Genomic DNA, 21,131 nt, shown 5'->3' on the forward strand with positions numbered 1-21,131 from the left:
TCAGGACATATTTGCAGCTACCCGAGACGCTGTTGGCAAAGCTAAGCGCTTTTATGTTCAAAATCGGAAAACCTTGTTGCAGAAACCACTGTCATTTTTACCTGATGTGTGCTAATCCCTCAAGGAGGAGTTGTTAGTTCATGCACACAGGTGTGCCAAAAGGGAATTGTAAGCTATTTATTGAATCCCATCAGAGTACCTTTATTGTCGAACATTGAGTACAGAACACAGGTGGGCTACAGTTTGATTTAGAACATGTTGACTTGTTGTTGGTTTGTAACCAGAGCTGTAGCAAGGGATGGGTACCGTCCACATTTGAACCGACACAGTACCAATTTTCTGTAGTTTTGTTCGTGTTAATAAATATGAATTATTTTTGATGATAACATCTTATTTTGTATTGCATCATTTAAAAAAAATATGATTATGATAACTGTGCTATGCTATCTTGTTTTATCATCACATTATCATTTGCAAATATGACAATGAGTTGCAATTACAATTGCAAGTCCAAAACGTTAGATGGCAGTTTTGCATAGTTTATGGTGTGTTTTTTTGTTGCCCCCTAAAACTGTTTATACTTTAAGTATTGTACTTATTACACACCAGCTGTTTGATTGTAACGTGCATCTTAGTTGTAGTTTTCATGAACAAATTTGGAGGTGTTGAAATCCCCATGTAAAATCGCTAATACTAATCAGTAGCAGCATAATAGAAAATCCAATGTACAGAGTGTAAAGAAATCATGCATTTCTTTAGTTCTAAAGCATTGTAATTAGAGATGACGATAAATGCTTTAAAATGTAATATCGGAAATTATCGGTATCGGTTTCAAAAAGTAAAATGTATGACTTTTTAAAACGCCACTCTACTGAGTGGTACACGGACGTAGGGAGAAGTACAGAGTGCCAATAAACCTTAAAGGAACTGCCTTTGCGTGCCGGCCCAATCACATAATACCTACGGCTTTTCACACACACAAGTGAATGCAATGCATACTTGGTCAACAGCCATACAGGTCACACTGAGGGTGACCGTATAAACAACTTTAACACTGTAACAAATATGCGCCACACTGTGAACCCACACCAAACAAGAATGACAAACACATTTCGGGAGAACATCCGCACCATAACACAACATAAACACAACAGAACAAATACCCAGAACCCCTTGCAGCACTAACTCTTCCGGGATGCTACAATATACACCCCCCGCTATCCTCCCGCCCCCCTCAACCCCGACCACCTCAACCTCCTCGTGCTTTCTCAGGGAGAGCATGTCCCAAATTCCAAGCAGCTGTTTTGAGGCATGTTAAAAAAAATAATGCACCTTGTGACTTCAATAATAAATATGGCAGTGCCATGTTGGCATTTTTTTACATAACTTGAGTTGATTTATTTTGGAAAACCTTGTTACATTGTTTAATGCATCCAGCGGGGCATCACAACAAAATTAGGCATTATAATGTGTCAATTCCACGATTGTATATATCGGTATCGGTTGATATCGGAATCGGTAATTAAGAGTTGGACAATATCGGATATCGGCAAAAAAGCCATTATCGGACATCTCTAATTGTAATCAATGGTCATTTTGATACAGGAGTTATCCAAGTTTTATTGTGTTACAATTTCACCGTTGTGGTCATGTAATCCTTTCGGCGCCTTTCAATAGTAGGAAAACCACGTGTTTATTTACCCTCAAAATGGCAAATAGCAGCAGCAATCAACACGTTGGATCGCGACATGCTGAGGCGCGTTCTAGAGGAATTCTCATATCGTCTTGATGTTTTCCATGCTGCCTGTGGTGGCCATATTGAGTACTTGTAAAGCATGAAATAAATACTCAAAGTTATGTACAACACATGTGTTCAAGCTCGGTTTTGGATTGTTTTTAATTTTTTAAATAGCGAGTGATCATTTTGGCGTAGTCTTTTTGAATCACCCTGTATATTAGCATGAAGCAAGCGGATTTCTGAAAAAGTGGAGCCTTACTTTACTTGCGTTGGATCGCCAATTGTTTTCTTGGCATTGAAAAATTGCAACATTATCGAGAAGTAGTTTGGCTGAATCCGCTGTCAGTGCTGCTGGAGTAATCGCCAAGTGGCGTGACGTCACACGCAATCCAGGTACCGTAAAATGGCACGGTTGGATTTTACGTGAATCGGTGCCTGGTAGGACTGTCGGGATTTAGTCGGTGCCAAAAAAAGTACCGGATTCGATATCCATCCCAAGCTGTAGCCATTGGTTCTTTTCAAGAAGTCTATTGATTTGTCATCGGCTAAAACATACGTTACAGCTTCAATGCGTGTTGGTTAAATAGTTTAAATAAACAAATACTTTTTTGTTTGCCATAACCTTTATTAATTTTTTCCAACATTGAAATTGCACTTTCACCATATGAGCAATAATGAACATTTCAGAAATAAGTGTGCTCTCTATTGCAGTGGTCGTGTGAAAACTATGTATGCAGTTTGAATTTTTAAAAATTTGATTATGAAACTATTAAACAAAGCAGCATAATGTAACTCAAAGCTTTTTTCTGATCAGTTAATTGTTTCATGCCCATTTTTAACACTCCCAGGGCATTTAATTGATCACACCTGGACTGTTTGGTTTGTCTTAGAAAACGTTTCGCTTCTTATCCGAGTACTGTAGGCTGCAGAATGCCATTGTGCCAGTTGTTTACAACTGATTGGAACGCTAACGTGGGTGATTCCGACTATTTTGGACTGGTAGTAGTCGATCCACAATGCTATCGATGGGAACTTACACTTCAAAGACTGTTGACAGTAGGATTGCTTGTTTGCATCAAACCATCCTTGCCCAGGCACACCCTTCTGGTTTGTAATATAAGTATTTGGGGTTTTGGCACCAGCCGCTAGACTAGATCTGACCAATCTAAGTCTGATACGAGATCTGACCAATCTGAGTCTATGAGCATGAACTGATAATGCCTACTGAGGTATTGGCACCAGCTGCTAGACGAGATCTGTCCAATATAAGTCTAAGACTAGATCTGATATATCTAAATTTAAGAATAGATCTGACCAATCTAAGTCTATGAGCATGAATTAATGAAGCCTACTCGTCTAAACGTATTCTAATACAAACCAAACAATCCAGTTGCGATCGATTGAATGCCCTGGGATTACAATGGCCTGGATGAATGAGAACGTTCATAGACATATTCATAACACCATTTGAGACCTCAACAATGATAGCTTCTTTATAAAGTCATGATATTTTCCGTGAAATATTTGATACATTTACCAGACTTCTTACCAAGGTACAGCATCTACAAATCAGCTTTTGCCTCCTCTTACCAGACCCTATAGCTAAGTCCACCACCGTGTATACATCCACTTTGTAAACAAAACACAAAAGGCTTCGCTACACATCTTTAAACACAGCCTGCCAACTGTCAGTCAGCTGGCTATAGTTGATGGTCTTGTTTTCTTCAGGCAATTTGCTAACCTAGAATGATGCTGTAGCAATGTAGCACCTAAATATGTGTTAATTAGCCGTATTAGTAATGTAGTATTGCATTCAATGCCAACGTCTCATCAGACATAAACACAAGTGACAGCATCAATCTTGTATGAAATGTGACAATCATTTATCAGATAATCACTGCAACGAGCCATTAAACAGTTTCCAGAACAACAACGTTATAATCATATCACACGGTCTTGTAATTAGAAGGACTTAAGGGGCCTCAAAGTGTCTGCCAAGTGTTGTTGTATTTACGAACAACCCACCAAAAAACGTCCTTAAAAGAATAATAGGATTGGATGAATAAAAACAGGGTTATTGTCACCTGCAGCTGCTTATCTGCATGTCACTTTGATGCAGGGATGGAAGGAAGGAGCCCAACCTCTATTTATAGTCACATTCATGGATTGTGGGCCAGCACAGCCTCATTGGGGAGCCATATATTTAGGTGAATCTAACTGCTTTAAGATCCCTGAAAACCATTTAGGAGGAAACTTAAGCCAGGACTTTGTTATTATTCAAAGAAAAAAAGATAAAGGGAATAATATGATAATAAACAACAGTTTACGTAACAATATACACAAATTATTAACAACTATTTACAAAGCAGTGTTTCAAAGCATGCTGGGATCCAGGAATATATCTAGTAGTTACTAAATATAATAATACAACCGCACATTATTTATTGATATCATACAAGTAACACTTTTAACAATAGTTATTGATTAGATTGAAGCAGCAACCAGATGATGGCGCAAATAATTCCATCTAACCTGGTTGTGGAACGGATCGAAACAGGAAGTGAAACTGTCCAGTTAAGGTTCTTTCAACTTGGACTGCTAAATTGCTAAGTTTTCCATTTTGAGCGAGAACACATATATAATGAGTTTTTTTGCAGTATGGTCGTAAATTAATGGAATGAGGTTCCGTAGGCTGGCATATAGCGTGTCAATATTTTTGGAAAAATAACGATTGAGGTTAATTTGTGTCTTTATTACGAAAGCTCTTTTTTGACACTGAATTTATGCAACTGAATTTTTTTGCATTGGAATTTTGTAAACTGAATTTTTTTGCGTTTGAATTTTGTAAACTGAATTTTTCACATCAAATTATGCTGACAATTTCATTGAAAAAAAGGTGTTAGCAAAATGAAGTGTAAAAAAATTCAGTGTGTAAAAGTTCAGGGTGAAAAAAATCAATGTAAAAAAAGTCAGAGTAAATAAATTCAGTGTAAAAAAAATTCAGTGATTCTAACCACTGAAATACTTTCTATAGTTTGAAAATAGCCATTGAAATGTTAATGATGATGTATTATGCCCAGGTAGCCCAGTTAACTGCTTTTTTTTATGCTGTTTTGCAAGACCCGTGTCACGTGACTTCAAACTTACACCTCATTGGCCGGTTCTGAGACAGGGTCGATTGCTTCAGTCTTAATGCTTTTTGAAGCAGCAAATATTTCGACACTGATTTTTTCAGCACAAAATTTTTTTACACTTATTTTTTTCACACTGAATTTTAAAACTTGAAATCTTTAAACACACGTTTTGACAATAATTTTTTTTTCAATGCAATTGTCAGCATAATTTCATGTAAAAAATTTCGGTTCACAAAATTCAAACGCAAAAAATTCAATAACATAAATTAAGTGTCAAAAAAACCCTTTCGTAATAAAGACACAAAATAACCTCCATAAATAAAATTTGGGATTTATTTCTGGTTGCTGAAAAAGAGTCGGTAATGGTATGCTTGGATCCATGCTAGTTGTTATTAAAGAGAATTAGCATGTTAGCAAGGCCTTTGAAGCAGTTCCTTCACCATCTTAGAGACACAGTACTCCTAATACCGAAACCTACTACCATGAAAACCTTGATTTAGTTTAGTTCGTAAATCGAAAAGTTAGTATAGAATATTTCTCCATAATAATCAATGTAAATATGAATATTGGTTTCCAGCTCTGACAAAAGCCCATATTTTAATGAAGGTTTGTATTTTTTGAACACAAAATAATGTTCTATACTGTACCGCATATCAAATAAACATAACAAGGGGGTGATGGATCAACTTTCTGTTTAATAACAAGCCAAAACAACATGCTGAACTGTCCTCTATATTCTCCTTTTGGTGCCCTCACAAACAATCAGAAACCACAAAAATCCTTAACTTTAACAACCATATTGCTGCAATAATAAACATTTGGAAAAAGGTGAAATCTACTTACATTAACATTGGCAAAGGAGGAGCTGACGAGAAAAGAGCAGACAAACAGGGAGAACAGGGGCCGTATGTGTGTGTGTGTGTGTGTGTGTGTGTGTGTGTGTGTGTGTGTGTGTGTGTGTGTGTGTGTGTGTGTGTGTGTGTGTGTGTGTGTGTGTGTGTGTGTGTGAAAGACGTGCCGCTGAATGAGAATAGCTCTTCTCATCACCTGTGGAATAAGTTTGCTTTGGCATGTTTTTTTGGAAAAGTTTGGTCACATCACAATTAAAATTTGCTGTGGTATGAAGCCTGCTTCATCGATTCTTCCATACCTGTCAGCGCCATTAATGTACTCCTTGCAAATAACCATTTTTCATAGACTCCACAGCGATTCCCTCCTTATTTCCACACTGGTCTGTTGTCTTTTTAGGACTGATTGAGGTAGCAAAATGGACAAAACTTGTCAAAAGGCGAAAAAGCACAGAAGGGTAACACACTGAAGCTCTGAGAAGTGACTCATAGTGTTCTGGGCAGCTAATGACGTGGAGGACTCCGCCTCCCCAAAAATGCCACGCCCTGCTTTGAAGCGTTCTTACACAAAGACATAGTTTGCGCACTGAGGCATATCTGACACGATCTAAAAGTTCGTAAATAAAAACGTTCGCGAATAGAAGGGTTCGTAAATCGATGTTCCACTGTATTTAGAACCTAATACAGAAACCAAAATCAAGAACTCATAAGTGACAGTTTACTTTTCCCGGAGTCAAGGTTTAGCTGCGCCTATGTTTTTTTTAACCCAGCTAACGTCACCGACGTCGCTTGAGCTTATTAAGTAAAGAACAAACTAGGAGTTAGTGTCTGAATGTCTCAAGTCGTTCACGCTTGTCTCGCTCCAAAGATAAAAATCCTCACAAATTCTCTACTGTAATCTCTTAATCCAGGATTTCTTAAATAATGGTGTTCTTTGTACTTGATGGTTAATTTGTGCGTTACATAACCGGTGATTATCTTGGTGAAGTTAGAATTAGGCAATAAAGTGTCCGGTGAGTTTGCATTGCTTTCCCGTGCGTCAATCTGTCATCATTCCCTGCACTCTGAGGTGAAGGTGGTCAGCGGAATCAAAAACAGAAAGTTCCAAATGCCCACTGAGTGGGCGCGCATGGGGAAAAAAAATGCTCCTTGCTAACGAGCGTTCCCATGGAAATGAAGACGGAGGATTGGTCCCCTTGTGAACGCACGCACCTCTTTGGCCCCGCGGCGTCAGTGAAAGACCTTGTCTCTGCGGGGGCTGCCTGGCCCTCAGGAAATTGGAAGTTAGGGACAGGGGATTATCATAGCGGTGAGCGGGGAACCTTGACCTTCAAGTATGACACACTTGTGGTGGAGATTGTATTTCTTTCGACCTTGCTAATAATGCGCCACACTGTGAACCCATACCAAACAAGAATGACAAACACATTTCGGGAGAACATCTGCACCGTAACACAACATAAACACAACAGAACAAATACCCGGAATCCCATGCAGCCCTAACTCTTCCGGGCTACATTATACACCCCCGCTACCAAACCCCGCCCACCTCAACCGACGCACAGAGGGGGGGTTGATGTGTGAGGGAGCAGGGTTTGGGTGGGGGCGGGGTTTGGTGGTAGCAGGGGTGTATAATGTAGCCCGGAAGGGACAGGGCTGCATGGGATTCTGGGTATTTGTTCTGTTGTGTTTATGTTGTGTTAAGGTGCAGATGTTCTCCCGAAATGTGTTTGTCATTCTTGTTTGGTTTTGGTTCAAAGTGTGGCGCATTATTAGTAAGTGTGTTAAAGTTGTTTTATATGGTCACCGTCAGTGTAACCTGTGTGGCTGTTGAACAAGTATGCCTTGCTGTCACTTACGTGTGCAAGCAGAAGATGCATATAACAAAAGGCTGGGCTGGCACGCTGTTAATACAAATTGTAGAGGGCGCTAAATGCTGTACCATCATGGCACGCCCTTATTGTTATTGTAAGGGTGAAAATCGGAGAATAGTAATCCCGGGAGTTTTCTGCGAGAGGCACTGAAATCCGGGACTAGGAGTCTCCCGGGAAAATCGGGGGGGGGTTGGCAAGTATGCAGCTGAGCCGCATCAGAGTGATCAAAGAGCCGCGGGTTGCCGACCCCTGTCCTAGACAAACTTAACGGTCCAGTTGCGATCGATTGAACGCCCTGAGTATTTGAAGATTGATTCAGGAATTTGGGTTTTTGAAAGATTTCACATTCCGAAACAAACCGTTTTATTTTTGATAGCAATTTTATTCACAAACAACAATGGTCTTGTCATGTAAAGAAGCGACCCTAGTGACAAAGTTATTTTGCGAGGAGAGCCTCCTCGCAAAACCTACTGATTGAAGCCAAGTACTCTACATTTTGCCTCAATCAATAATTGTTTCTGATTCTTACTATGAAGCCATTAGTACACTTGTTTTTTATATAAATGGTTGGACAGCAATCGTTTTTGGTGGAAATATATGACCTTACCTACTCGCCAACTATCCGGTCGGCCCCTCAGTTTTACCTTGCACCTGTTTTGAAAGAGCTCCAATACCGTCTTGATTAGGTTGCGCGTTGCTGCTTCATCCATCAGTGATTCGTGTCACTATCTTGGGCGGGGTCTTCCAACAGGAGGTTTCCGACAAAGACTTATCGGCCTCAGGGGTGGGCAGCAAGGGGACCCTCACAAAAAGAGACCACATTCATGAAGACAGGTGGAATTGTGGAAACTTCCCCTTGGTTTTCCTTGCCCTGGGGCCACATCTAGCATTGGGTATAGTATAAGGTTACTGGCAGGTGTCTACCCTCCAAAGGTCCAGTCCAAGCTTGTAATTGACCTGCAGCGAGTGTTTATAAGATATATCTGTCCCTATTTAATTGTCACTAAGCATAAAACTCACATATCAGTTCCAGAATATTGTTCATTTTCTCCAAGAAGAAGTGTTAACTATTCGTCCAATCGGTTCGCTATTAACCAGCATTGTCAGGGTTGCCAGATGGGAAATGACAAGAAGCTTAAAATGATCCTGTTTTGAGGATAATTACCTTAAATACCCGATTTGACGTTTCTCAGGACCATCTGCTACAGTAAACATTACCACAGATCGTGTCTAATAGGGCGGGGTTAAACACATTTATTTGATTGATCATGGATCAATATCTTTTAAAATGTGCAATATGGATTCACAAGGCATAACATTGATTAGTCTTGTGCGCAAAGGAAAACGAAATAAAATCAACAAAGGGGAGGGACTTGCTAGCATTACCTTCAAGTGCGCCAGAAAAACACAAGCGCACACTTCCGACCTTCAAAATAAAATAGCTGCTCGTTACATCCTGTCTGACCCTGCTAACAAAACAAGAGTCCCAGAAGAATGTTTTACGTATTTACTTTTAAGTATGCAATACATGTAAATGTTTCTTTGCAATTCTCGTCATATTTAAAAAGTCCAATTTTGAGACTTCAGACACAGTTTTAATTGTCTAAAGTTGTTTATGATGAAAAGAAAAAACTAAGTATATTCGTATATTATATCTGGGTTGCAACGAATAATCGATTAAATTGATCGGGGAAATAAGCTTTGATTTATATTCTGTTGTTGTGGGACTTTAAATACGTGGAAATAATTTCCACACGGCTGCTGGAATATAGACACAGAAGAGCGGCGGTGCGAATAGTTTTATGTTTTTATGTATTTATTTTAATGTACACATGTTAAAAGGGCCATTTTAATGTTGATATAGGGCTGGGCGATAAAACAATATCAATGAATAAAAATGTGTTCGATAACACATTCGATATTTTTGTTTTCTGTTTCGTCGGAAGGAAACGGAAGATGCAAAGCAAGGTTGGTTGCATGAACAAAAGGCACTCGCCCTCTGGTAAGCGAGCAACAGAGGAGGTGATTGCTGATCCGTGGGAGTGACACGCGAACAGCCAATCAGGGAACACTATCAAGTTTGGTTGCGGTTGATTCTTTGCATGGGGTGAGAAGAGAAAGTAAAAATGAGTACTGCAGAGAGCGAATAAATTGTGGATAAAAGAGGAAAAGTCACCAGTTTTTTGTGATTTTTTTTTAATATGGACCATGGTCTGAGTGACCAATGTGGTCTGGAAAGGATGCAAGGCGCTCGTCCCCACCAAGGCCGGTACTACCACACCAGCTTAGCCGCGCTCACCCTTTAGAGCACAGCTGTAACTTCCTGGCACTGAACCTGCAGAAAATAGTTCTTCTCAGGTTTCTGTTTACAAGTTCACACTTTGCACTATTTTGTTGCACTTTATTAAGCATTCCTTACATATGCCTTATTTTTGCACTTTAATTTTGAGAGGTTGTTGTTAAGTGTTCAATGTGATTTTGTAATTTTTTGTTTACAGTGTTTGAGTGTTTTCCATGCTTGTGTTGACATTTCCTTTCATTTCTGCTTTGATAGCTGAGGGCATTATAACCAGAAGAAGGTTACATTTAAAATTAAAATGTATACGATTAATGTATTTCTCCTGGTCCTTATTTTCGATAAGTCACAAAAAATATCAATAATTATCGATACCAACCAATATAAAACACTTTTATCGTGATATAGTTTAAGTCATATCGCCCAGCCCTATGTTGATAATGTGCATATATTTTTATGCATAAAAAAACGTTGTTTATTTAACCTGTTTTCCCTAAAATAAACATTAAGGCTATAAAGTGTGTTTTATCCGATTTATCGAACAAACTAATCGATAGAATACTTGTTACTAAAATAATAGATCGCTGTATCCCTAATTCTAACAGATTTGAGACCTTTTCAATATAAAGTGCTATTTGAAACTAATTAAATTGTGATTAATCGATTTTGAACCTTATGAATCGAAATTCCATTGATTTGGGAAATTGGCCATAGTATGTTTTTCTTTTTTTTTTTAGCATTCTACAGTCACTTTGACAGCTTTCCAAAAGAACAACATGCTGGCGCCAATGTACTGTATTCACGTTTAAGGCATCAGCCTCTGATTGGTCAGTACGTTGGTAAATGTTCATGGGTATTGGATTCCATTTTGGACATAACCTGTTTCTAGCTGCAAGCCGTCTCTGTAATGAACTGTTACTCTGCAGCATGAGTCACGATATGCAAAATACAATGATGAAAACAATGTCATCTTTTGCTATTGATTGCGTTCTTTTTTTGAGTCATGAAGAGCTTCTCGTGAAACGAGATGTCCTCACAGCGTCGTGAATTAGACATGAACCATTTGTGACGTCTGCCTAATTAATTAGTAAAGGTCGCCAGGTGTCAGGTGAGGTTGACAAACATGACGTGACAGTAAAGGTTGTATAAGAGGCAGCACGTCAATAAAAGTAGAAATCAGCAGAAATGGCTTATGTAATGTTTGATGCTAATAGTGTGTGTTTGAGGACCAAACCACCCCCCTGAGGGTCCCCCAAAACAGACTTTAATCCACTTGTCTGACCAACATTGTTAGCGACCGGTCACATTAACAGTGCAGCTGGTTTAACCCTTTTCTGTCTATGCACCGCCACTCGGTATCATGTGACCGACTGTGGCGGTGAATGATGGGAGTGTCGTGTGGGTTCTGACACTTGAGTACTTCCTGACACATTCTCGTTTTTCCACACTGCCAATAAGCACTTCCTCATTTCAGGAGAGGATTGCTTTAAGGGAGGGCTTCCTACAATGGGTCAGTTTTCTTTGGGGTCATCCATTGGATGCTAAATGCTATTAGCAATGTTATTGATTGTTAAAAAGAAACTACTGTTTAGCTTTTTCACTACGACAATCCTGAAACAAGATTAGTTCAGTGGCTAATTCCCTGATTTTAAAACTATAAAGTGATTTCTGGTTCCAAGATGTGCGTTGTCAACAGGGTTTGTATCTGCTCGTAGAGTCCCGAATGGATTTCTAGTCCCTTGCCTTAACCACTCGGCCACAACAACAATCGTACTATGTAATGATGACTTGCTAGCTGGGTTGAGGTCCATAGACCGCATGGTTGAGTCCTGATATTTACAGCGTTAAGGAGTCATAAAAACCAGGTTGTCATCCTACAAGATATTTCCCTTTTTTAAAATCCTCACTGACTGAGTAATGCCTGTCCACCAATCCATTAAAATGGTTTCCAAAAAAGTTACCCCAAGATAAATACCTTATTTTCAGGACTTAAGAGTGAACTCGTCCAAAAGATGGAACCAGAGTGTCATGACTTGGTCCTGGGTGTTTGCTTTTCCGGAATGCAGCGTAAAGTTGGCTCGGGCGAGACGGGAATGTAAATACATGATTTATTTAATATATCAAAATAATGTACAAACGAAAAGCGCGCACAGTGGCGGAGAACAAACTATGAAACCAAAAGACTATAGCAAAAAAAGTACAACCGAAAAGCGCACACAGTGGCGGAGAACAAACTATGAAACCAAAAGACTATAGCATTAATAAACAAAACTTACTTGGCATGGACTAAAAGGAGCAGCATGAACGATGGACATGAAATCAAGTGTCAGAAATGTGCCGAGCATAATTGTGGGATGTCACCAGACAGACAAACTGAAAACAATGAACTTAAATACTAGACATGATTAACGAAAACAGGTGCGTGACTCAAAACGTGAAACAGGTGCGTGACGTGACAGGTGAAAACTAATGGGTTGCTATGGGGACAAACGAGTGCGCAATGAGTCCAAACGTGGAACAGGTGAAACTAATGGGTAATCATGGAAACAAGACAAGGGAGTGAAAAGCCAGAAACTAAAGAGTCCAATAACTAAACAAAACATGATTACACAGACATGACACAGAGTACAAATATAACACACCTTATCAGTGTGTTTGCTTGTTAGTTTTTTTTAAATATTGCATTATGGCCATCAGCAAAGAAAAATCAATAAATTAGCCACACCGTTTTATAAGCCGTAAGGCTCAGAACGTAGAAAAAAGGTAGCGGCTCATAGTTTTTAGTAGTTATTAACTAAGGTATTTTTGTCGCTCAAATCCTGCGTTGTCCTGTTGTACCTGCGCGGGGAGACCCCAATGGATATCAGCTCCATCGCCTTAACTGCTTGGCCTGTCTCATGTGTAAATTGTTAGCTGCGTTGAGATCCATAGACTGCAGAGTTGAGTCCTTTTTTTCACAGCGTTAAGGAGCCCTAGAACCCAGATTGTCATTCTTCAAGATATTTTCCTTCTTTTAAATCCTTACTGACTGAGTATTACCAACCCACTAAACGATTTCCAAGAAAGTTACCGCAAGTCAAAGTGTTACTGACTGAGGACTATGTGTCTCTCAAAACCTACGTTGTCGGCAGGATTTGAACCTACGCAGGGAGACCCCAATGGATTTCAAGTCCATCGCCTTAACCACTCGGCCACGACAACCAGTTACGCTCAGTCCTGATCATCTGACCGCATGGTTTAATCCTGATATTCACAGCATTAAGGAGTCATAGAAACCAGGTTGTCATCCTACAAAATATTTCCATTTAAAAAAATCCTCCCTGACTGAGTAATGCCTGTCCACCAAAATGATCTCCAAGAAAGTTATCATGTGATGAAGTTACTGACTGAGGTCTTTCTGTCCCTCAAAAAGTTCATTGTCAGCAGGATTTTAACTTGCACGGGGAGACCCTAAACATTTTAATTCCATCGCCTTAACCGCTCGGCCACAACAACGATCATAGTACTTAATGATTAATTGCTAGCTGGGTTGAGGTCCATAGACCGCATGGTTGAGTCCTAATATTCACAGCAATAAGGAGTCATAAAAACCAGGTTTCCATCCTCCAAGATATTTTCCTTTTTTTAAATCCTTACTGACTGAGTATTACCAACCCATGAAACAGTTTTCAAGAAAGTTACCGCAAGATACAATTTTACTGACTGACAGCTATGTGTCCCTCAAAAACCTAGCTGGGTTTAGGTCCATAGACGGTTGAGTCCTAATTTTTACAGCGTTAAGGAGTCATTAAAACCAGGCTGTCTTCCTCCAAGATATTTTCCTTTTTTTAAATCCTTACTGACTGAGTATTACCAACCCACTAAACGATTTCCAAGAAAGTTACCGCAAGTCAAAGTGTTACTGACTGAGGACTATGTGTCTCTCAAAACCTACGTTGTCGGCAGGATTTGAACCTACGCAGGGAGACCCCAATGGATTTCAAGTCCATCGCCTTAACCACTCGGCCACGACAACCAATTACGCTCAGTCCTGATCATCTGACCGCATGGTTTGATCCTGATATTCACAGCATTAAGGAGTCATAGAAACCAGGATGTCATCCTACAAAATATTTCCATTTTAAAAAATCCTTCCTGACTGAGTAATGCCTGTCCACCAAAATGATCTCCAAGAATCCAAGTCAAAGTGTTACTGACTGAGGACTATGTGTCTCTCAAAACCTACGTTATCGGCAGGATTTGAACCTACGCAGGGAGACCCCAATGGATTTCAAGTCCATCGCCTTAACCACTCGGCCACGACAACTAATTACATTTAGTCCTGATCATCTGACCGCATGGTTTCATCCTAATATTCACAGCATTAAGGAGTCATAGAAACCAGGTTGTCATCCTCCAATATATTTCCTTTTTTTAAATCCTTACTGACTGAGTATTACCAATCTATCATACTGGTTTCCAAGAAAGTTACCGCAAGATAAAATTTTACTGACTGACGGCTATGTGTCCCTCAAAAACCTAGCTGGGTTTAGGTCCATAGACGGTCGAGTCCTAATTTTTACAGCGTTAAGGAGTCATTAAAACCAGGCTGTCTTCCTCCAAGATATTTTCCTTTTTTTAAATCCTTACTGACTGAGTATTACCAACCCACGAAACGATTTCCAAGAAAGTTACCGCAAGTCAAAGTGTTACTGACTGAGGACTATGTGTCCCTCAAAAACTACGTTGTCGGCAGAATTTGAACTTAGGCAGGGAGACCCCAAAGGATTTCAAATCCATCGCCTTAACCACTCGGCCACGACAACTAATTATGTAATGTCCTGATCAACTGACCGCATGGTTTAGTCCTGATATTCACAGCATTAAGGAGTCATAGAAACCAGGTTGTCTTCCTACAAGATATTTCCATTTTTTTAAATCCTTACTGAATGCCTGTCCACCAATCTATCAAACTGGTTTCCAAGAAAGTTACCGCAAGATAAAATTTTACTGACTGACGACTATGTGTCCCTCAAAACCTACATTGTTGGCAGGATTTGAACCTACGCAGGGAGGCCCCAACGGATTTTTTCGAATCTATCACCATAACCACTCGGCCACGACAACTAATTATGTATTCGACTGATCAACTGACCGCATGGTTTAGTCCTGATATTCACAGCATTAAGGAGTCATAGAAACCAGGTTGTCATCCTACAAGATATTTCCATTTTTTTTAATCCTTACTGACTGAGAGTAATGCCTGTCCACCAATCTATCAAACTGGTTTCCAAGAAAGTTACCCCAAGATAAATACCTTAATTTAAGGACTTAAGTGCGAATTCGTCCAAAAGATATGTTGTCCTGTTGTACCTGCGCAGGGAGACCCCAATGGATATCAGCTCCATCGCCTTAACTGCTTGGCCTGTCTCATGTGCAAATTGTTAGCTGGGTTGAGGTCCATAAACGGTTGTGTCCTAATTTTATAGCGTTAAGGAGTCATTAAAACCAGGTTGTCATCCTCCAAGATATTTTCCTTTTTTTAAATCCTTACTGACTGAGTATTACCAACCCACTGAACGATTTCTAAGAAAGTTACCGCAAGTCAAAGTATTACTGACTGAGGACTATGTGTCTCTCAAAACCTACGTTGTCGGCAGGATTTGAACCTACGCAGGGAGACCCCAATGGATTTCAAATCCATCGCCTTAACCACTCGGCCACGACAACTAATTACATCATGTCTTGATCAACTCACCGCATGGTTTTGTCCTGATATTCACAGCATTAAGGAGTCATAGAAACCAGGTTGTCATCCTCCAATATATTTTCCTTTTTTTAAATCCTTACTGACTGAGTATTACCAACACACAAAACGGTTTCCAAGAAAGTTACCGCAAGATAAAATCTTACTGACTGACGACTATGTGTCCCTCAAAACCTATGTTGTCGGCAGGATTTGAACCTACGCAGGGAGACCCCAATGGATTTCAAATCCATCGCCTTTACCACTCAGCCACAACAACCAATTAGGTAATGTTCTGATCAACTGACCGCATGGTTTAGTCCTGATATTCACAGCATTAAGGAGTCATAGAAACGAGGTTGTCATCCTCCAATATATTTTCCTTTTTTTAAATCCTTACTGACTGAGTATTACCAACACACGAAACGGTTTCCAAGAAACTTACCGCAAGATAAAATCTTACTGACTGACGACTATGTGTCCCTCAAAACCTACGTTGTCAGCAGGATTTGAACCCACGCGAGGAGACCTCAATGGATTTCAAATCCATCGCCTTAACCACTCGGCCACGACAACTAATTATGTCATGTCCTGATCAACTGACCGCATGGTTTAGTCCTGATATTCACAGCATTAAGGAGTCATAGAAACCAGGTTGTCATCCTACAAGATATTTCCATTTGTTTTAATCCTTACTGACTGAGAGTAATGCCTGTCCACCAATCTATCAAACTGGTTTCCAAGAAAGTTAAATCCTTACTGAATGCCTGTCCACCAATCTATCAAACTGGTTTCCAAGAAAGTTACCGCAAGATAAAATTTTACTGTCCCTCAAAGCCTACGTTGTCGGCAGGATATGAACCCACACGGGGAGACCCCAATGGATGTCAAATCCATCGCCTTAACCACTCGGCCACAAAAACTAACTATGTAATGTCCTGATCAACTGACCGCATGGTTTAGTCCTGATGTTCACAGCATTAAGGCGTCAGAGAAACCAGGATGTCATCCTACAAGATATTTCCATTTTTTTAAATCATTACTGAATGCCTGTCCACCAATCTATCAAACTGGTTTCCAAGAAAGTTAAATCCTTACTGAATGCCCGTCCACCAATTTATCAAACTGGTTTCCAAGAAAGTTACCGCAAGATAAAATTTTACTGACTGAGGACTATGTGTCTCTCAAAACCTATGTTGTCGGCAGGATTTGAACCTACGCAGGGAGACTCCAATGGATTTCAAATCCATCGCCTTAACCACTCGGCCACGACAACTAATTACATCATGTTTTGATCAACTCACCGCATGGTTTAGTCCTGATATTCACAGCATTAAGGATTCATAGAAACCAGGTTGTCATCCTCCAATATATTTTCCTTTTTTAAAATCCTTACTGACTGAGTATTGCCAACACACCAAACGGTTTCCAAGAAAGTTACCGCAAGATAAAATCTTACTGACTGACGACTATGTGTCCCTCAAAACCTACGTTGTCGGCAGGATTTGAACCTACGCGCGGAGACCCCAATAGATTTCAAATCCATCGCCTTTACCACTCGGCCACAACAACCAATTGTGTAATGTCCTGATCAACTGACCGCATGGTTTAGTCCTGATATTCACAGCATTAAGGCGTCAGAGAAACCAGGATGTCATCCTACAAGATATTTCCATTTTTTTAAATCATTACTGAATGCCTGTCCACCAATCTATCAAACTGGTTTCCAAGAAAGTTAAATCCTTACTGAATGCCTGTCCACCAATTTATCAAACTGGTTTCCAAGAAAGTTACCGCAAGATACAATTTTACTGACTGAGGACTATGTGTCCCTCAAAACCTACGTTGTCGGCAGGATTTGAACCTACGCAGGGAGACCACCAATAGATTTCGAATCCATCGCCTTTACCACTCGGCCACAACAACACACTATGTAATGTCCTGATCAACTGACCGCATGGTTTAGTCCTGATATTCATAGCATTAAGGAGTCAGAGAAACCAGGTTGTCATCCTACAAGATATTTCCATTTTTTTAAATCCTTACTGAATGCCTGTCTACCAATCTATCAAACTGGTTTCCAAGAAAGTTACCGCAAGATAAAATTTTACTGACTGACGACTATGTGTCCCTCAAAACCTACGCTGTCGGCAGGATTTGAACCTACGCGGGGTAACCCCAATGGATTTCTAATCCATCGCCTTAACCACTCGGCCACGACAACTAATGATGTGACATTCCTATCAACTGACCGCATAGTTTAGTCCTGATATTCACAGCATCAAGGAGTCACAGAAACCAGGGTCTTAGAGTGCCATTTTACATTTAAGTCCTGAGAATTTCGAAATTTAGTCCTACTCTCAAACTTAAGAATAAAGACGAGCAGCTGATCAAACGGTATCGTTTAGACAGAGCGGGTATTATTTTTGTCACAGATTTAATAAGCGGCGTCATCTCATCAGCAACATCACGCAGCAGAGCTTTCACAGCAGAAATAAAGGTCATCACAATGCTTCGATATCTCACCACTGGGAAAATGAATTGGAAAGAAAAGGAAATATTTATTTTTGATTCATTGCCAATATTGTTCGTTTGTTTTGTATTATTTTGTAGTTTATTGTCAAAATATACACTCCCATTGTCCACTTAAATATTTCTAAGATATTTCTTTATTCTTAGACAAGGGATTCTCTTCCGTGATTGGTCATTTCCATGGACACAGAAATGACGTCATCTAAAATTCCGTTTACGGCACATAGTAATGTCATAATTCAGCTCTGAGTGTGACACTTAAGATTCAGTCCTACACTTCGCTGAAAGTGTGAGTAAGACGCTTGATAACTAACTTTTAAGTGCAGCTTTCAGCGAAGAATTTCTTTACTCTATGGTCAACTCTTAGCAGACTTCTTAGGAGTAATTCTAAGACGCTTGATAAATACGGCCCCAGGTTGTCATCCTACAAGATATTTCCATTTTTTTTATCCTTACTGACTGAGAGTAATGCCTGTCCACCAAACTATCAAACTGGTTTCCAAGAAAGTTACCTCAAGATAAATACCTTAATTTAAGGACTTAAGAGTGAACTCGTCCAAAAGATAGAGCCAGAGTACAAACAATAACACACCTTATCAGTGTGTTTGCTTGTTAGTTTTTTGTTTTTTTAAAATATTGCATTATCGCCATCAGCAAAGAAAAATCTATAAATTAGCCACACCGTTTTATAAGCCGCAAGATTTAAAACTTAGAAAAAAGGTAGCGGCTCATAGTTTGTGCGGCCGCAGTATTCATGGACTTAACAAAAGCATTTGACACAATTAATCATGATATTTTAATACGAAAATTAGAACGATATGGCATCAGAGGTTTGGTATTGAATTGGGTAAGAAGTTATTTAACCAACAGGAAGCAATATGTAAAGATGGATGAAAATATGTCAACACGGCTAGATATATCCTGTGGTGTACCCCAGAGGTCAATACTGGGACCAAGATTGTTCAATCTTTATATAAACGACATTTGTAAGGTTACGAAGGACTTAAAGTTGGTTTTATTTGCAGACGACACAACTGCTTTCTGTTCAGGAGAGAGCACACAGAAGATAATACAAATAATAACAGAAGAAATGAACAAATTAAAAAGATGGTTTGACAAAAACAGACTATCTTTGAATCTCAGTAAAACTAAAATAATGCTATTTGGTAATAGTAGAAAAGAGCATCATACACAAATACAAATAGACGAAGTAGACATAGAAAGGGTAAAAGAAACTAGATTTTTGGGAGTATTAATAGATGATCAAATGAACTGGAAATCTCATATACAAAACATACTACATAAGGTGGCAAAAAACATTTCAATAATGAATAAAGCAAAATATGTCCTGGGCCAAAAATCACTACATATTCTCTACTGCTCGCTAGTGTTACCATATCTGAGTTATTGTGCAGAAATATGGGGAAATAACTACAAATGTGCGCTACATTCGCTAACCGTGTTACAAAAAAGATCAGTTAGAATAATACATAATGTTGGATATAGAGAACACACAAACCCTTTATTTATTAAGTCAGAAATAATAAAGTTTGGTGATTTGGTAAAATTGCAAACAGCTAAAATGATGTACAAAGCAAACTATAACCTGTTACCAAAGAATGTACAACAATTCTTCTCAACTAAAGAGGAGAAATATAATCTTAGAGGAAAAAATAATTTAAAACATTTATATGCACGTACAACACTTAAAACTTTTAGCATATCAGTATGTGGAATTAAATTATGGAATGGATTAAGTAAAGAAGTTAAAAATTGTACTGATATGATCCAGTTTAAGAGGTTGTTCAAAATAATAGTGCTTACAGAGTACAAAAAAGAAGAATTATGAGAAATACTCTCAACCTTATTGAAAATAAGATATTCTTCATCTCAGTATGTTAATAATGACTGAATTAATTAATTAATTACATATTACAAAACTGTTGTATACTAATTCATAGATGTTATTTTATTATATAAAAAGGTCAGTAAATGATTCTATATATTTGTAAACGCTTGAAGTGGGAAAGGGGTAGGATTAAATAAGCTTTGCTTCTTCCTACTCCTTTTCGGGCATGATGTAAAATGAAATGATATGAAATTGTGTGATGTATTATGATGTAAGTGTGTTCATGTTCGAAATAAACTAAAGAAAGAAAAAAAAAAGAAAAGAAAGTTTTTAGTAGTTATTGACTAAGGTCTTTTTGTCCAACGTTGTCCTGTTGTACCTGTGCAGGGAGACCCCAATGGATATCAGCTCCATTGCCTTAACTGTTTGACCTGTCTCATGTGCAAATTGTTAGCTGAGTTGAGGTCCATAGACTGTTCAGTCCTAATATTCACAGCGTTAAGGAGCCATTAAAACCAGGCTGTCATCCAAGATATTTTCCTTTTTTTAAATCCTTACTGACTGAATATTACCAACCAACGAAACAAATTCCAAGAAAGTTACCGCAAGTCAAGGTGTTATTGACTGAGGACTATGTGTGCCTCAAAACCTACGTTGTCGGCAGGATTTGAACCTACGCAGGGACACCCCAATCCATCGCCTTAACCACTCAGTCACGACAACTAATTACGCTCTGTCTTGATCAACTGACCGCATGGTTTAATCCTGATATTCACAGCATTAAAACGGGAACATTATCACAATTTCAGAAGGGTTAAAACCATTAAAAATCAGTTCCCAGTGGCGTATTTTATTTTTCGAAGTTTTTTTCAAAATTTTACCCATCACGCAATATCCCTAAAAAAAGCTTCAAAGTGCCTGATTTTAACCATCGTTATATACACCCGTCCATTTTCCTGTGACGTCACACAGTGATGCCAATACAAACAAACATGGCGGATAGAACAGCAAGGTATAGCGACATTAGCTCGGATTCAGATTTGGATTTCAGCGGCTTAAGCGATTCAACAGATTACGCATGTATTGAAACGGATGGTTGTAGTGTGGAGGCAGGTAGCGAAAACGAAATTGAAGA

At 39.1% G+C, this 21,131-nt stretch overlaps 10 non-coding genes across 10 annotated transcripts; all 10 read right to left on the reverse strand.

Moving 5' to 3' along the window:
- Nucleotides 1-13,009: 13,009 nt before the first annotated feature.
- trnas-uga (transfer RNA serine (anticodon UGA)) lies at nucleotides 13,010-13,091 on the reverse strand. The gene has a single exon. It is a non-coding gene; the product is annotated as a tRNA-Ser (tRNA).
- Nucleotides 13,092-13,823: 732 nt separating this feature from the next.
- Nucleotides 13,824-13,905, reverse strand: trnas-uga (transfer RNA serine (anticodon UGA)). Its single transcript has one exon. It is a non-coding gene; the product is annotated as a tRNA-Ser (tRNA).
- A 209-nt stretch (nucleotides 13,906-14,114) lies between these two features.
- trnas-uga (transfer RNA serine (anticodon UGA)) lies at nucleotides 14,115-14,196 on the reverse strand. Its single transcript has one exon. It is a non-coding gene; the product is annotated as a tRNA-Ser (tRNA).
- Nucleotides 14,197-15,517: 1,321 nt separating this feature from the next.
- trnas-uga (transfer RNA serine (anticodon UGA)) lies at nucleotides 15,518-15,599 on the reverse strand. Its single transcript has one exon. It is a non-coding gene; the product is annotated as a tRNA-Ser (tRNA).
- Nucleotides 15,600-15,813: 214 nt separating this feature from the next.
- On the reverse strand, nucleotides 15,814-15,895 carry trnas-uga (transfer RNA serine (anticodon UGA)). The gene has a single exon. It is a non-coding gene; the product is annotated as a tRNA-Ser (tRNA).
- Nucleotides 15,896-16,109: 214 nt separating this feature from the next.
- trnas-uga (transfer RNA serine (anticodon UGA)) lies at nucleotides 16,110-16,191 on the reverse strand. The gene has a single exon. It is a non-coding gene; the product is annotated as a tRNA-Ser (tRNA).
- Nucleotides 16,192-16,809: 618 nt separating this feature from the next.
- Nucleotides 16,810-16,891, reverse strand: trnas-uga (transfer RNA serine (anticodon UGA)). Its single transcript has one exon. It is a non-coding gene; the product is annotated as a tRNA-Ser (tRNA).
- Nucleotides 16,892-17,105: 214 nt separating this feature from the next.
- trnas-uga (transfer RNA serine (anticodon UGA)) lies at nucleotides 17,106-17,187 on the reverse strand. Its single transcript has one exon. It is a non-coding gene; the product is annotated as a tRNA-Ser (tRNA).
- A 271-nt stretch (nucleotides 17,188-17,458) lies between these two features.
- On the reverse strand, nucleotides 17,459-17,541 carry trnas-cga (transfer RNA serine (anticodon CGA)). Its single transcript has one exon. It is a non-coding gene; the product is annotated as a tRNA-Ser (tRNA).
- A 216-nt stretch (nucleotides 17,542-17,757) lies between these two features.
- trnas-aga (transfer RNA serine (anticodon AGA)) lies at nucleotides 17,758-17,839 on the reverse strand. Its single transcript has one exon. It is a non-coding gene; the product is annotated as a tRNA-Ser (tRNA).
- Nucleotides 17,840-21,131: the final 3,292 nt, after the last annotated feature.

Source organism: Nerophis lumbriciformis, linkage group LG25 (genome assembly GCF_033978685.3).
Source record: "Nerophis lumbriciformis linkage group LG25, RoL_Nlum_v2.1, whole genome shotgun sequence".
NCBI classification, from domain to species: domain Eukaryota; kingdom Metazoa; phylum Chordata; class Actinopteri; order Syngnathiformes; family Syngnathidae; genus Nerophis; species Nerophis lumbriciformis.